Source organism: Ixodes scapularis, unplaced genomic scaffold (assembly GCF_016920785.2).
Source record: "Ixodes scapularis isolate PalLabHiFi unplaced genomic scaffold, ASM1692078v2 PGA_scaffold4__175_contigs__length_147842914, whole genome shotgun sequence".
Lineage (NCBI taxonomy): Eukaryota > Metazoa > Arthropoda > Arachnida > Ixodida > Ixodidae > Ixodes > Ixodes scapularis.
Window position 1 is genome coordinate 65415873 of NW_024609879.1, and position 16086 is coordinate 65431958.

General features: G+C 43.8%; 1 pseudogene; it reads right to left on the reverse strand.

Moving 5' to 3' along the window:
* Positions 1-15679, reverse strand: part of LOC120836217 — a 34711-nt pseudogene extending 19032 nt beyond the window's left edge.
* Between the last annotated feature and the right edge of the window lie 407 nt (positions 15680-16086).

Here is a 16086-nt window from a genome sequence, read left to right on the forward strand (position 1 = left end):
AGTCCTGACGGGCGCTACCCCACAGGGGGTGGTGAGCATTAAAATCTCCTAACAGTAAAAATGGATGAGGAAGCTGTGTAACCAGCCGTTGAAGATCATGAATATGCAGTGAAGTGTCAGGCGGAATATAAATAGAAGCGAGAGTAATAAGGCGGTCCAAAAGAAGTCTTACAGCCACAGCTTCAAGAGGCGTGGATAGAGGAACTTGAGTGCAGGCGACTCCATTCTGGACAACCACAGCTACTCCACCAGATGAATTAGATGTAGGGCGATCTTTTCTAAAAACTTGATGGCGGCGCAATATTGACTTATGATGATCATTGAGGTGTGTCTCTTGTAAAGAGAGAGCTATAGGACGTAAATTGTCCATAAAAAAATTAACATCGTCAATATTACATAAAAGACCGCGGCAGTTCCACTGCATAAAATGAAATTTAGTCATGCCTCTAAAACAAAATAATAGAAAAAAATAATTAAACTAAAACGTTAAAACGTTGTTGACCTTGTAACACTAGAAGGGAATACATAAAAACTTACAAATCTGCCGCTCATGGCAGCAATAGACTGACATCATCACTTTGGTGAGATGACAGGTTTTTTGTTCTTCTGTTTACTCTTAGGAGTCTGCCAGTCCATGTCGTCTTGGTCAGACGCATGAATGGAGACTTCCGTGTCCTCATCCATTGCCTCCACTTCTTGAGGCGAGGCCTTTGCTGCTGGTTTGGGCAGGCTCGGAGGATGGGGTGTCATGCCCCGTCCACGACCAGCCCCAGCCAAATGGGCGGAGGAGGTGCTGGGCGGGGAATCGCCCAAGTGCACCCGCTCCTGCCCCTTAAGTGCTGCAGGAGCGGCACGAGAGCCATGCCGCTCCCTCGATGATGCTCTCTCCAGGGAGTGTGGGCGAGAGTGTCGACCCTTCTCCCTGGAAGGAGATCGCAGAGGAGGGACGGTTGCCGCAGCCGCCGGCTCATCCTGAGCTTGGGAAGCAGCCTGCGTACCCTCTACGTGAGAGGGCTGAGGCTGTTTTCCCGCAGGAGCGCGAGTGTTTGCGCTCTGGCTGGGAGGGCCAGCAGACCCGCCAGCCGAGATTGCACGCCCTGGAAGCTGAATCTTCAGCTGGGGCGTGGGGGACTGCCGTGGCTTCCCATAATCCAGAAAGGACGTCTGGGTTGCCACTGTAACCTTCAGTGGTGCAGGTCCCCGCTGCAACACCTGTGCATAGCCACCCTTGTGCAAAAACGCAAAGCGACGGCGTGCTTCCGGATAGCAGAGGTTTTCTTTGACCTTTAAGGTAAGTACGTCTTTTTCTTCCTTCCATGTCTTGCAAGATCTAGAATACGCGGGGTGTGGGTCACTACAGTTTACACAATGGGCTTCATTACAGCAAGAATCTGCAGAGTGTTCATTTTTCCCACACTTGGCGCAAGTGGCCTTACCGCGGCAGTTCTGAGAGCCGTGGCCAAACCGCTGGCAGTTGAAACATCTCCGAGGGTTTGGAACATAAGGCCGAACCCTGCAGTGCTGGTACCCAGCCTTCACCGCGTTAGGAAGTGTGGTGGATTGGAAAGTTAAAACTATGTGCTTGGTTTTACGTTCTTGGCCATCACTACGCAAAGAGATGCGCCTTGCAGCAATAACTCCTTGATCAGAAAGGCCCTCAACTATTTCGGTGTCACTCGTCTCAAGAAGGTCATCCTCGGAGATAACTCCTTGGATGGAGTTTAAGGTGCGGTGAGGTGTGACCGTTACCTCGTGATCAGCTACAGTCCTCAAGGCATGGAGAGCAGCACTTTGCTCACTTGATTCAATTTCGACGAGTAGGTCACCTGATGGCATTTTCTTGGCTTTAAATTCCTTTCCGACAACACCTTCGAGTGTTTTTGCGACAAGGAATGGAGATACGTTCGACCGCTGTTTCTCACTTTCAGAGTGAAGAACCAAAAACTTCGGGAATCTGGCAGGTGTAGGTGGTGTCTTCTTTGTGGTTTGGACTTCAGTGCGGACCCTTTTCAGGGGCCGATCGAGGGAGGTTTTAGCGCGAGAACCCATAACATGGGGAGGAATGTTCAGTGCCCGGGTGCACCGCCCACCACGGAGCCCAACAAGGGGGTAGGTAATGTGCATAGCAAGATGGGCTTGGCTGACACAATTACTCTACCAGTGCTGCCCCGGCACTATACCCTAGTGTGGTTGCAGGGACAGGACCTGTTTCCACTCAAGGTTGGCCCTTGCCGCCTAAGAAGGTGAAAAAGGAAGGAAGAGAGTGTAGAAGAAAAGAGAAAGAGGTAAGAGGAATAGTAAAAGAAGGAAGAATAGAGTAGAAGAGGCGACTGGCTGAATCATCCTGGTCGGGCCAAGCCAGGACACCCGTCTACGAGAAGCAGGAGCCGAAGCGGTGTATTGCCTCGCCCGGGGGGCCCCGAAGGGTCCAAACATACCCCGGGCTTAGCTCAACCACCAGGGTCCCCTTTTCCCCGGACACGGGTTAAGCCACGCACAGCCAGACGTGGGTGGGCGAACCCACATGGCTCGGGGTTCGTAGTGACGCCACTCACCAAGCACCTACTCTAAAGTAGGTGCCCCCTGCGTGCGGGTATGGTGGCCCACGTGGCTGGGGTCCGTGGTGACGCTACTCACCAAGCACCTAGCCCACAAGGTGCAGGCGCCCCCTGCGGGGCTCGGGGTACGTGGAGACGCCACTCTCCAAACACCTGCTTTCACAGGTGCCCCCTGCGGGGGTGGTGCTGATGATACTGATTTTATTGTTCATAGGTAGTGCTGATGGTGCTGATTTTTTTTATTGCTCATAGGTAGTGCTGAGTTCCGGGTTGCGTTTCGACTTCATTATTACTGCTTTATGGTCGGTGAAAGGCCGAGCCAGTGGTTCTTCTAGCGGATCACCTTGGATCCGCTAGAAGCCGTGGGAACGCATCTCCACCGCTTAAGTCAACGGTCCATGTAAGAAAGAGAATGTGTGGTATGGAACGTGGTTATATACCCATTTCAGCATTTGACCGCAGCGCCCTCTCGTCTATAAACGTTGAGCCAATGTATGCAAAGTTTAACGCGATTACAGATGCATTTGACCGCAGCGCCCTCTCCTGTATAGACGTTGAGCGGCTACAAGCAACGTTTCATTCATGACATCCCCAGCTCTTGAGTTACTACCACATCTCAGAGCCCCCTACTCGTCCCGCAGTCGCGGCCAAGTTAAGGCGATGGACTAGAAATTCATTGGGGTCTCCCCGCACAGGTTCGAATCCTGTTGACTGCGCAAACATTTTTTCTTTTTATGTGAGCACGGACGCCGGACGGACAAGGCGAGACACTAAGGAGCTTCGCCCCTAAAAGAAAGTTGTCAAACTGTACTATAGTATAGGATTACAACAGCTATCAAGCCGATCTCAATTTCACTTATTACAGCGTTAAGAGTGCACAAAGGTAATAATTAAAAAAACATGTTGTGTTGTATGTTGCATGAGCATTTCGCATGGTGACTTTCAAAAAAGCAATGCAAGCACAATGCTTAAAGCATGAAATGAACTAAGAGATCAGTTTTGCGCACTTAAAATGTTTTGAACAGAAGTAGGCCGGTAGACAGTGTCACGTGGCCCCAGCCAAATGCAAGAAATACCCTCCAGCTTTGCCATCTGAGAGACTGCACAACACTCTCTGCGTCAAATATGGCTAGGCATGAAGGGTACTCCTACTTGACATGGTCGGCAATCTTAACTTGTGCTCATCCAAGTACGTCAATATTACCTTCTGCAAGTGGGCTCTTTCAGAAAATATCGAGCAACCATGTCCGGCAACCATTTTTATTTTTGATGAAAAAAAAATATTTTGCTGGCTTTGTGCTTAGAAGAACAAAACTGATCCTTGTTTAAAAAAATGAATTTGCAAAAAAAAGAAAAAGAAATTATAAGCACCCTCCCAGTTGCATGTGCATTTTGCGTATCGCTCGACGTTAGCATTCGGGCGGCTTCCTCCAAAAAGTTGCTCTGGCTACGAATCTAGAAATATTTACTGACAAATTAGGCAGAGGAAGGATTGACAAAAAGTATTAATCACCGAAGATTAGGGTCGTTATTTCGAGAAAAAAAAATCGCAAATATGGGAGATTGTGCAATAACCGCTAAGATTTTTTTAGAAACCTATAAAAGCTAACGTTTTCAAAATTTGCCAGCGTGTTGCTCTGTATATAGTTCATCTTTGCATGACATATTGTTGTCCTGGTTAGCAGGAAAAATTAACAAGATTTGCTCACACAGGAGCATTTGACTAATAGCCCCTTCTCCTGGCGTATGCCGAGCCCTCGGCGCTAGCGATCGTACAGCAGTTGGCCTCCATGAGCGATCGGTCACGTGATCCACTCCAGTGGCACGCCCTGCGGAGCAAATCAAGCACAACGCTCCCAGCGCTTTTAGAGCGTCTGCCCTCGTTTTTTAGCACTTTCGGTTCCCGTTGCTATCTTGATGAAAGCATGAAGTTTTGATCGGAACTTCATTCTTTGGCAAATTTTTTTATTGTTTACTACTTGATTAACGGTGACCACAACGTCAAGACTGAATTTATTTTTCCTTACCCGAGGAGGACAACCGAAAGTACTTGTACGAGCTGTAGGATGCAATTAAGCAATACCAAACACATATGCCGTAAAGCGATCATACCATCTCCGAAGGCGACTTCCGTCTGCGGACAATTTGGCGTAGTCTTGTAATTATTCCAATTGCATTACAGAGACCACAACAAAGAAACGACATACCTCGCTCTTCATCTGAATAGGTGCGCACAACGTCTTCGACATTAACGCGATATCTTGGGCCTCTTCCCTGGCCAGGCGAAGGATTCGGCCAACACTTTTCCGAAAACGGCTGCCTTGTCGTCGCTCGAGCATGAGCTAAGCTGGTATCTTCATCGACGGTAGTTGTGAAGGGAAAATTCGTGATACATTTCGTACAACCGACCCGAAAATGCCCATGGGCCGGAGCGATTGAGAGGCGCCACCCTGTAACATGCTTCGCGGTGCTTGTTTCAACAGTCGGCGTGTAGCATCTTAGCGGAGTGACTTTGCAAACAGATCAGCCTACAACCTTGGCGGTAACATGATTTTTGAGGTAGGGCGCAGCAGAATCTGCGCCGCCTGTGAGTGCTAATAGATCCGCCGCCACGAAGGGCTGTTAACGCAAAAAATATAGAGATACTGCAAAAAAAATTGTGATTGATTGAGATTGTTTTTAACTTAATTTAAATGACAGCGGTTTGAAGAATCGAGAAATTCGATTAATCACTGAATCAGAAGAGCTAAAGATTTATAGCATCAACTACATAGTTTGTAAATGCAAATTACTATACATGAATGCATATTGTCTCTGGCTCATTATCCAAAGACATTGAGCGAGTGTTGAAACTTACAGCTTTTGGCAAATCCCTCCACTGCGTCCATGCGTGCCCGAGCCAGAGCAAGTGTAGCCATTGCTGCTCGTTTCCCTTCTGCCGCATTGAAAATAGCATCGCCAACCTCTTGCAGCATCCCACGTAGAGCCCTGTCTGCCTGAATGCCTGTCAGCAGACAACATTCATTGAGGATCTGCAAGCATACAGAGACTGTTAACACCTGTCTTAAACGACATACAAATTTTGTTCATGTCAGCTTGACCGAATAACTGTCAGATAATTTGGACAATTCATGAAACCTTGGAAATTGGAAAATTTTCCAAGACTAAAATTAACTGTGCCATTTTTAGCTATTGTGGACTCAAGAAAACTGAGTAATGTAAGATTTGAATTCATTTAACATTGTTTGTAGAGTTGCTGTTTATTGATAACGTAAGAAGACATTAGTGTCTGTTTATTCCACAAGTATTATTAGTAATGGCAACATAATTTGTCGCACTACCCAAAATCATACCCTTTTGCAGTATTAGAATGCACTAGTAATGTGCATAGCAATGAAAGAGCAATTGAAACACTATCTAATAAAAAAGCAGGAAGTCTAAAAAGTAGCATAGCAGTGTTTCAATAATTCAAAGATAGATTAGTTAACTGAAGAATTAGCGTAATCTGCAGAATCCTGGGCCTGTAATTTATTAATACAGATTACATTTTTAATTGTTTCAAAATTTAATGGAAATATTTTCAAGTCTGACAGACACCAAGTTAATTAGCTTTTGCTGGAAATTAACCACTTTGCCGCAGCTTAAATTGCTGTTCCATGCTATTGCTATTCATTTTTGTGTCAGGCACCCAATATCATGTCTTGCCTACCCTCACAACATTACTATTGCTCACAAATTTTCGTGAAACTATTGTAATGTTCTCCAATACCAAAACGGAGACTTTCAGTTTTTAGTTACTCTTTTAACGATTTACAATTTAGTAGGATTATGGAATACAAATACCTTGGCGTGACTTTGACCCCTAACCTCTCCTGGTCTCAACATATCAATTCAATTTGCACCGAACCTCTTGAGAAACTGGGCTATCCATGCTGCATTCTAACAGCTGCACCAAGGGTCACAAAGCTACTCATGTACAGGTCACTCGTTCGTCCAGTTCTTGAATATGCCTCGATTGTTTGGTACTCGCATAAGAAAGAAGAATAAAATAAAATTTAAGCTGTGCCAAAAAAAAAGAAATTCGTTTTATCTGTTGTTGCTACGACCATGGCTTTTCACCTACTTTCGCTTTCCCCTCTTTAAACCTCACATCACTTTCTGCGCGACACGATGTAGGTTCTCGAAAAATTTTTCACGGTATTGTTCATTGAGTTTATTTCCCTTCCGAGGACAGCTACCTCGCGTATGCCATACCAAGCAAGACCCAAAGCAACCACTAACTTAACCTCACACCTTTTTGTGCCCGCACTTATACGGTTAAATATGTTTTTCCTAGAACTATTGAACATTGGAACCTGGGGATATACGGTACTTCTCAATAAAGCAATTTTGTCACATATTGAAACACAAGTGCAAACGATTGTTCCTGAATTTTTTTTTGTTACATGTTCATATAAAAATGTTGCTCTGCCACAAACTACCTATGAATTGCAAATGTATGCTGGGCATACATTATCTGTTTTTATCTATTCATATTTTTGTGTTTACTCCATTTTTGCATTGCACTTTAGGTTTCTTCTTCCTCTTCCTTCCTTTTCTTGTTGAGTGTCGCATTTTCAAACAACTCACTCCTGCCATAGCCCTTTGAGGGGCTGTAGTTTAAATAAATAAATAAATACTACAGTTGTATTCACATAAAACTACCTGAACGAAAACGTTTTCGTTTTAAACACTGTTTTTATGGCAGCGAATGGGGCCTATGAGAGTGGTAAAAGGCTATTCAACTAAGCTGTACAGTGAGCTCGTTCAATAGGGAGAATTGCTGTGTTGAATCACAGTGTCTCATGGATATTCACTAAGCCGCACAGTCATCCAGATTGATTTTATAAATTCTGGGAACCCTTGTGATGCGCCAATCCAGATGAAAAACATCATCGGGGTTGGCATTGGCGGCACAACCCATTGTGGCTGGTCATGCCACTATGTTTTACAGTGAGACTTGTGAATGGAACTTTCTCCAGCATTCATCCTGAGCACGTCACCCAAAACAGAATAAGTTTTGTTACAAAGCCAATTTAAAAGAAGAAAATTTTACTCTTTTCACATGTCTAGAACCAAATTGCCCCTGCTCGTGCATTCATAACCACATGTTTTCGCCAAAGTACAATTTACAGCAAACGCTAAATTACTGACATAGCCCTGTTCGGGTGTCTGTCTGTGCCTGTGCATTCATTACCAACATGCTACTGGATTTTGCTGTTTCTCACCTTACATGGTAGAGGAAATGTGGTAAATTTTTGTGTACTTCATTAACCCCTTAAGTGCCAATTTTTTTTCCAAAAGAAACCTAAAAGTGCCAGATTTTTTTTAATTTTTAGTTGTTACTCCTATAGTATTACACATAAAATTTAAAAAGTTTGTTACGTAAAGATCAGCGGAGGCGATAAAAATATTTGCCACCTAATACGAGTGCTGCAGTCTATGATCAGCGCCGGAAAACTACACGTCTGTGGAACTGAGGGCAACCGAATTGACTACTCGACGAGCTGAGCTCGTCCACGGCATTTTTAGATAAAAAGTGGCCGATGAGCTCAACTCATCCAAGGCACTTAAGGGGTTAAATCTTAATTCTTTGCACCCAAGGCCCAAAGGTGATCCTCCCTATTGAATACATACCATGCTAAACAGCTTTGCTAAAATTAAATGCTAAACAGTTTTGATGGCTTCCCGTGCTTCCTTATACATCACTAAAATTTCAAATACAGCTTGTTGTGATATGTTAAAAAATTTGGATAGCCTACTATACAAATAAACTGAATCAAGAACCCTGAAATTATGCAAATTTACAAAAAAAGCCCCGCTTTTGCAACCTGGAGATTTTTACAGTGCTACCTTATTCTTGAAAGACAAATAAAAAACATCGGTTACTAATTTTAGGCAACTGATGCATAAATCAGTAGGAGGCTTAGAAAACATGCAGCTTGTAACGAAAGTTGAATCCCGAAAAGTTACTGGGCACTACGAAAGTTACCTGCTCCTTAAGAGTCAGGGCTGGATAGGTACCGAGGAACTCTGCTAGGTTCATGCTCTCTACGCTCTTCCTCCTAGCTGCAGCAGTCCTTTTCATTGCGTCACTGACTTTGGCCATGTTTGGAGCTGGTTTTTTAAGCTCCTTTTTCATGAAAATCACCGTCTCGTCTACAAATAGTAGGTCGAGTTCAAATGCCTTGACTGCATTCTGAAACAAAAAGTCCACAAACAAACAATGAACCACATAAAAGGCATAACTGAGCTACAAAATGACACATATTTTCAACTTCGGATTGCCAAGAAGCTAGAAATGGCCTTCAGAACTAATGAAGCTTCTACAGTCATCGCACCTTCAGAAGAAGAGTCTACTCAAGACAACTATATATAAACACATTATTTCGGGTTTAGCTGAATACATTGTGTGCTTCCCTGTTTTTGCTAACATGATTAACTTGTTTCCATTTTTTTAAACACCAAGGTAGAGTACTGGCTTGGCTCCCAATGCGAAACTGTTACGTTGCCAGACAAAAAAAAATGCATAATGGAATGCTTATCACGGTTTGACTTATCTTTTTAAAAGCATTGAGGTGTTCTGTCCCAAATTAACTAATAAAGTACAGTTGTTGACCACTACAAGAAAATGGTATGAAGGTAGATTTTACTACCTCTCGACGAAAGGCAGTCTTTGATGCCCCGGCAGCACTCCCACCTTGCTTTCGCATTTTGACTTTTTCTTTCTGTCAACTTGAGAATTGCCTTCTGGCATTCGCTTCCGTGTGTTCTTAAATTTGTTCTTTATGGACATGGTCCTGGTGAACTGTGATGGAATGGAAAGAAAAACATTCACTGCAAAACTATAAAGCCAGCTTTGTTTAGGAATCTGGTTCATAGTACTACAACATGGCATCACACTCTTTTCTGACCAAATGGCTTATTTCTGACCAAATGGCTAGTAAAAAAAGCATAAAAACATCTTTTTATCAGTTGTGCATTAAAAAAACTGCCAGCTGCAAAGCAACATAATAATGCCAGTCTTGAACAAACCATCTTGGCGGCGGTGCACAGCATGTGATCTAGTGTATGCTGCCTACCACAAGTGAGGTTTCAGCATATTCAGTGATGTGATTGGTCATAGTCATTTTGAAGCAGTTATTGGAAAAGCAAAAAGTGCTTTTGGAGCATGACCGCAAACTTCATTTTCATTTATATCACTGCAAATGTGAGGAGGAGAGACGGCAACTATTAGGAGAACAAACACTAGCTATTTAGTTGCTTATGGAAGCACCAGACGCGGTAACACGAAGACGACTGACGAAGGACAGCGCAAACTGCCGTGAATGATTATTTTAGGTACGTAATCCCACTGAAGAAATGTTAAAATACAGTCATTTTGAGCACCTATATTTATGTGTCCTTGAAATTCTAGGAGGGGGGGGGGGTTGTAACAAAACTGCAATTCTTAATTCAGAAAACAAACAAAGCCTTAAAAATAAACCTACAAAAGTGTCCATATATTTCTTCTCGCACCACGTCTTGCTCTGGAAGAGTATCTTTCCCATTAGCACACGGGTGCGCTGCAGAGAAGCAAGACACGTAACATTGCGACGCCTAGTTTGCAATTGTCACTTACTGCAGTACACCAGTATGCGATGAGAAGCGCACTCAACAAAGCTAACTAACCCACCACAACAGACCACGAGACTTCTTGTGAAACATCCGAATACTGTCAGTGCTTGGTGAAAAATCAAATAGAATGGTATGTTATTTGAGGTGATTATTTTAAAGTTCACGTAGCAGAGCGCATGAAAACTACAGGATACACAGAAAGAATAAAACACATGAAGGACGAACACAGACGCACAGTTCTTCCAATGAGCAACGAACATTTATGAAATGCCCATGACACTACGACCGTGAACTTCAAAGAATTGAAAGAAAGAGAGCAAAACATTAAACGTAAATGCTCAAATTTAAAATAAAATAAAACTAAATTGCTCGAAAATTTTAAAAGACCAAATTAAAACGATAGGACATTTATGGAAATTAACCCCTGAATAAAGGGGAAAAGGAAGAACAGAAAAAAAAATTGACCCCTGAATAAAGGGGAAAAGGAAGAAAAGAGAGGAAATTAGCCCCTGAAAACGAAGAAAAGGAAGAAGAAAGGTTAATAATTGATCAAAACTGGCTTTTCGATAACTCTGGTGCGAGGAACTCCAGTTCTCTTGACGATAACACCAGAGAAGGCTCAGAAACATTTTTCGCGGCGTATTTAATCTTAAACGCCTCAATGATTTCTCGCCCACACTTATCTCTGTGTGTTTTAAGCACAGTAGTGTTTTCAAAGTTTGGGGCGCATTCGTGGCAGGTACGGGCATGCACGACTATGGGGTGAAATGAGTCCGATGATGCCTTGGGGACTTCTAAATGGTGCTCCCTGAGGCGAACATTTAGGCATCTTCCAGTTTGGCCGGCGTATTGACTTGAAGGTAAACGTTCGGCAGCCCTCTGCCTGGTTAGGAGTAGACATGACGTGAAAAATAGGAACTCTAACCGAAAGTTTAATAACCATTTACCCGACGTTTCGGGACCAGTTCGGTCCCTTGTTCACGGTTGAGTCACGTGTCGCCTAAATGCACATATGGATGTAGGGGGCTTTGCTCACGTCACGCAGTCCCGAGACATAGCTGGTGGGCAGGGAACCCGAAGAACGATTCACGTTCCCCTTTGTGTGCTGGATAAACCAGAACTCAACGAAGAGCCGCTATCGTCAATTCCTCTCCAAGGCCAGCACGGTGCTTCCCTCGAAGCCGACAGTGTGGCCGGCTTCTTCTGCGTGCTCCGCGAGGGCGCTCGCCTCTACATCCGTCTTCCGGACATCATATTTGTGTCGCGTAAGCCTCTCTGCGAAGTTCTTGCTTTCGCCAACGTATGAGGCCGGGCAATCCTTGCATGGTATGCGGTAGACCAAGGGACTTCGAGGGAAGCACCGTGCTGGCCTTGAAGAGGAATTGGCGAAAGCGGCTCTTCGTTGAGTCCTGGTCTATCCAGCACACAAAGGGGAACGTGAATCGTTCTTCGGGTTCCCTGCCCAGCAGCTATGTCTCGGGACTGCGTGACGTGAGCAAAGCTCCCTACATCCGTATGTGCATTTAGGCGACACCTGTTCTTTTCTTTTCTTCACTCACCCGTGAACAAGGGACTGAACTGGTCCCGAAACGCCAATGTCCAACTCGCATGGACCGTGCTCATGAATAGCATCAGAAACGGAATTCAAGAGAAATCCGTTTCAGATGCTATACATGAGCACGGTCCATGCGAGTTCCAAAATACATCAGGGATATCCACAAAGAACTTCCTTGATCTCCTTACCGTATACCTTCAGTTCACGCTTGTCGAATACAACAGAAACATTTTTAGACAGAAGAGAAGAGTCGAAATAGGTTCATGCTTAGCCCGGTGCTTAGCGAAGTCTTTCTTATGTACATAGACCGAGCCGTGAGGACCCAACTTAACGTTATAGCTCCAGAAATCCGAGTGTACCGATATGTAGATGACTATCTAGTTGTTCATCCGTCCTCCATCTCTTCACCGGCCATTTGCGACGCCTTCAATTCTTGCTTCTTAGGGTCTCAAATTCACGAGTGAAGAACCAACAGATGAAGGTCTACAGTATCTGGATTTAAAACTTCATCTTCATCCTCAAGGTCTATGCTGGAGCTTCCAGCAATGATCCAAAAGACCCGTTCTTCCCTTTTGCAGTCACCATTCCAAGTCGGTAAAGCTTGGAATCATTCGAACCTTATTTGCCTCTTCTCGCTCGAAATCCGGTTCACACCTCTCACCAGAAAGTGTCCTGCGACAGCAATACCGCCTGCTCCAAGCAGGTTATCCAGCCGACCTCCTCCGTACAACCCTTCATCGTCTCATCACGGGCCCCATCCGTCCTCCATTGAAACAAAATGGTCATTCACGACCAGTATGCATTCCATACGTGCACAACACTGCCCGCCGACTGAAGACTCTTGCTGCTCAGTTTGACACGAAGGTGGTCTTCACTTGCAGAATGAGGTTAAAGCAAATGTGCCAGAGGGTGAACAACGAGAGTCGACCACCCGAATGAGCCATCAAGCACTTCAACAAGTATGTTAAATGTAAAGAGAAGCCAATCTATTCAATTCCACTGAGCTGCAGAGGTCAATACATCGGCCAAACTGGAAGATGCCTAAATGTTAGCCTCAGGGAGCACCATTTAGAAGTCACCAAGGCATCATCGGGCTCATTTCACCCCATAGTCGTGCATGCCCGTACCTGCCACGAATGCACCCCAAATTTTGAATACACTACTGTGCTTGAAACACACAGAGATAAGTGTGGGCGAGAAATCATTGAGGCGTTTGAGATCAAATGCGCCGCGAACAATGTTTCTGAGCCTTCTGTTGTGTTATCGTCAAAAGAGCTGGAGTTCCTCGCACCAAAGCTATCAAAAAGCCAGTTCTGATGAATTATTAATCTTTATTTTCTTCTTCCTTTTCCCCTTTATTCAGGGGTCAATTTCCTTTTTTGTTCTTCCTTTTCCCCTTTATTCAGGGGTTAATTTCCATAAATGTCCTATCCTTTTAATTTGGTCTTTTAAAATTTTCGAGCAATTTAATTTTATTTTATCTTAAATATGAGCATTCACGTTTACTTTTTTGCTCTCTTTCTTTCAATCCTTTGAAGTTCACGGTCGTAGTGCCATGGGCATTTCATAAATGTTTGTTGCTCATTGAAAGAACTGTGAGCGTCTGTGTTCGTCCTTGATGTGTTTTATTCCTTCTGTGTATTCCGATTATTTTAAGTCCCGAAAACCCGCTTGAGCCTACCCTAACGATCTCGCCCAGTAGCGAGGCCTCCAGCTGTAATACTTTCAGTATTATTTAAGTGAACTTAAGTTCTGGCACAATGTTGGTGCAAATTCCTCACATTTTGGTCAAATGTTTCAGGGTGTAGCAGGGTAAGCTCTATGGCACAGTTTGGCGCAAATGGCGCAGCGATCACATAACTGCATATTTGTAAGCTTCAAGCACAGCAAATTCCGCACGTAAACTGTGTCTGAAGAGTCCCTCAGTTCAGGATGCACAGCCACGAGAGACGCAGCTATAGAGCTGTAGTTCCGTGGGTACCTAATGCAAAAAAGATGGATCAGAACTCTAAAAAACATTAAGTGCATTACAGCACAAAACAGCAATGTGAACGGGCGCACATTGGGGCATAAATAAATTTTTATAGGTATGTCTGGCTTTCGGTAGCCAAATGGCGAAAAGTTGGCCAAGTTCTCCAGATGATGTTTTTATTTTGCACACCCATCTGCTAAGTTTTAATAATTAGTTTCTACTGAGAATTACAGTAGGACCTTTAACTCAGTGAACTCAAAATGAGGGTAACTTCTGGAGTTTCTTTTTAAAGCCTAAGCGATTGCCAATGCCATCTTGAATTTTTACCCGCTTACGTTGAAAAGATTTTCAGGGCATACTTTGAATAACACGAGATCCCTCTGCAAAAGTTCTGAAAAACACTGTAATTAAAAGGTACAATGGAACTCAATAGCAAACTGCAAGCTTCGTAAGCAGCAAACTGCCATTTCTATTGGTTACAATATCAAAGCAACTAATTACGCTCCTCCCTCTCACAGCAGATGACGGACCTCTTTGTCACCACTTCCCATTTCGTAATTCGTTTTGGTTGCATTCAGTTATGAGACGCATCAAGCGACTTTAAAGGTACACTCAAGTAAATTTGTCGAACTCCTTTATTTGTGGCTGCAGCATGTTGTTCAACTCATGTAATGCTTTATTTAACTATCGAGAGCCTAGGTTTATTTGTAAAGCTCGGAAGAGAAAGCACACCGTGCGGTCGCTGCACTATCGCAATGACATCCAACTGGTTTGCAATGCAGTTTGATGCAATTTCAGCTTTCCAGATGTGGGTTTATGTGTCTCATGGTTAATGTCGACTTTTTGTTTGTTCATAAACAGTTTACACGGTTAAACTTGCATGCAATCTGTTAAATTCTACCCTACTGACTTGCCATCATAGCCGATGTTAGGGAATCGGTGAAAACAACAGTGCAAGGGTGCTGTCAAGAAGACTTTTTCCATAAAAAATGTGCATATGTTGGCTGTAGTATGTGCCAAACGTTTCTAATAAACAACCTCCAACGAGTTTTTCCTCTTTCCCCTCTCGTTCACTGACTCGGCTTCTCAGGGGAGCACATTGCTTGCACCGCAACTTGGGTTGACCCAATCCTGTAAACTGCCTTCGGAGATCATACTTTGGTGTTCGTTGTCATCACTGATGCCGCCGGCATCGACAAAAAGTCTTCTCGTGCTAGTGGTGCGCACAGCTGACACAGGTCGTACCAAAAACAACGCAAACAGCATCCAAACAAAGGGTGCAGGTAAAAAACTATGTTTTTTGTCCAGTTTTTTTTTTGGCTGTTTTTGCTTGCTTTAGCATGTTTTCGCATTTTTCTTTCATATAGACAAATTTGAATACTGAATTCGAAAAAGAACACGGCAAAACATGTGTACGAATGAGACGACGCAACTTGAGAAATCGTCAATTCACCGTGATTTTGGTCATCTTGCAGGCCATTCCTGCAGATGCTTGTGGTAGGCAGCCTAAGCCTCTTTCTCTCAACAGAAGCCAAGACAAGTCCTATTTTAGAGCACTAAAATTAATTGGAAAATCTTTTTTGCCATGTTTTTGAGCACTCTTACTATCATTTGAGGCAAATATGAGACTGCCATTGGCTGCCGCTTTATTTTCCGGATGTTAAGACTTTGAGTTAATGGCGTTATTGGACCAAGAACAGGCTCTGCCTACTCAGAAATTTTGTGTACTCAATTGTACAACTTAGCAGCCATTACTTACAGTGTTCCTGATGATATCCCGTAAAAGATCCAGTCAATGATCCTTCTCCTCAGATCGTCAGGCACATCTCCTTGTTTCACTTTGCTCAGGCAAGCTGTTATATTAAGAGGCATTTTCGGCAACATGTATTCATTCCTTTGTAGAAGCACTCCCCTTGCGCCACTTCCACTACTGTCCATTCCACTGGCGCTACTTCCACAAGTGCGACTTCTTGGGGGGGATGAATCTCTTCCCGTGGCTGTCCTGGGGTGGAGCGCATCAGAATAAAGAGTTGTGTAAAAATGTTATGAAGCACAAAGTGGGAATTCTGAAAGTAAGCTGGTGCGTGGAAATTTAAACAACCACACTTACTGGCAGCACATTAGCTGTGACAAGTGTAGAGTTGGTCTATTAGCGGTGTATGAACTATATAAAACTGTAATACTGTGTCATCCACTTTGAAAATAAAGAAGTCTTAAAAAGTAGCAGTAGTAGTAGTAGCAGGTTAGTGGTATTAGTGGCAGTAACCATAGTAGTAATGGTAATAGTTTTACCAGAAGTGATACTAGTTGTAGCAGTAACATTAGTAGTAGTGCTCTACAATAGA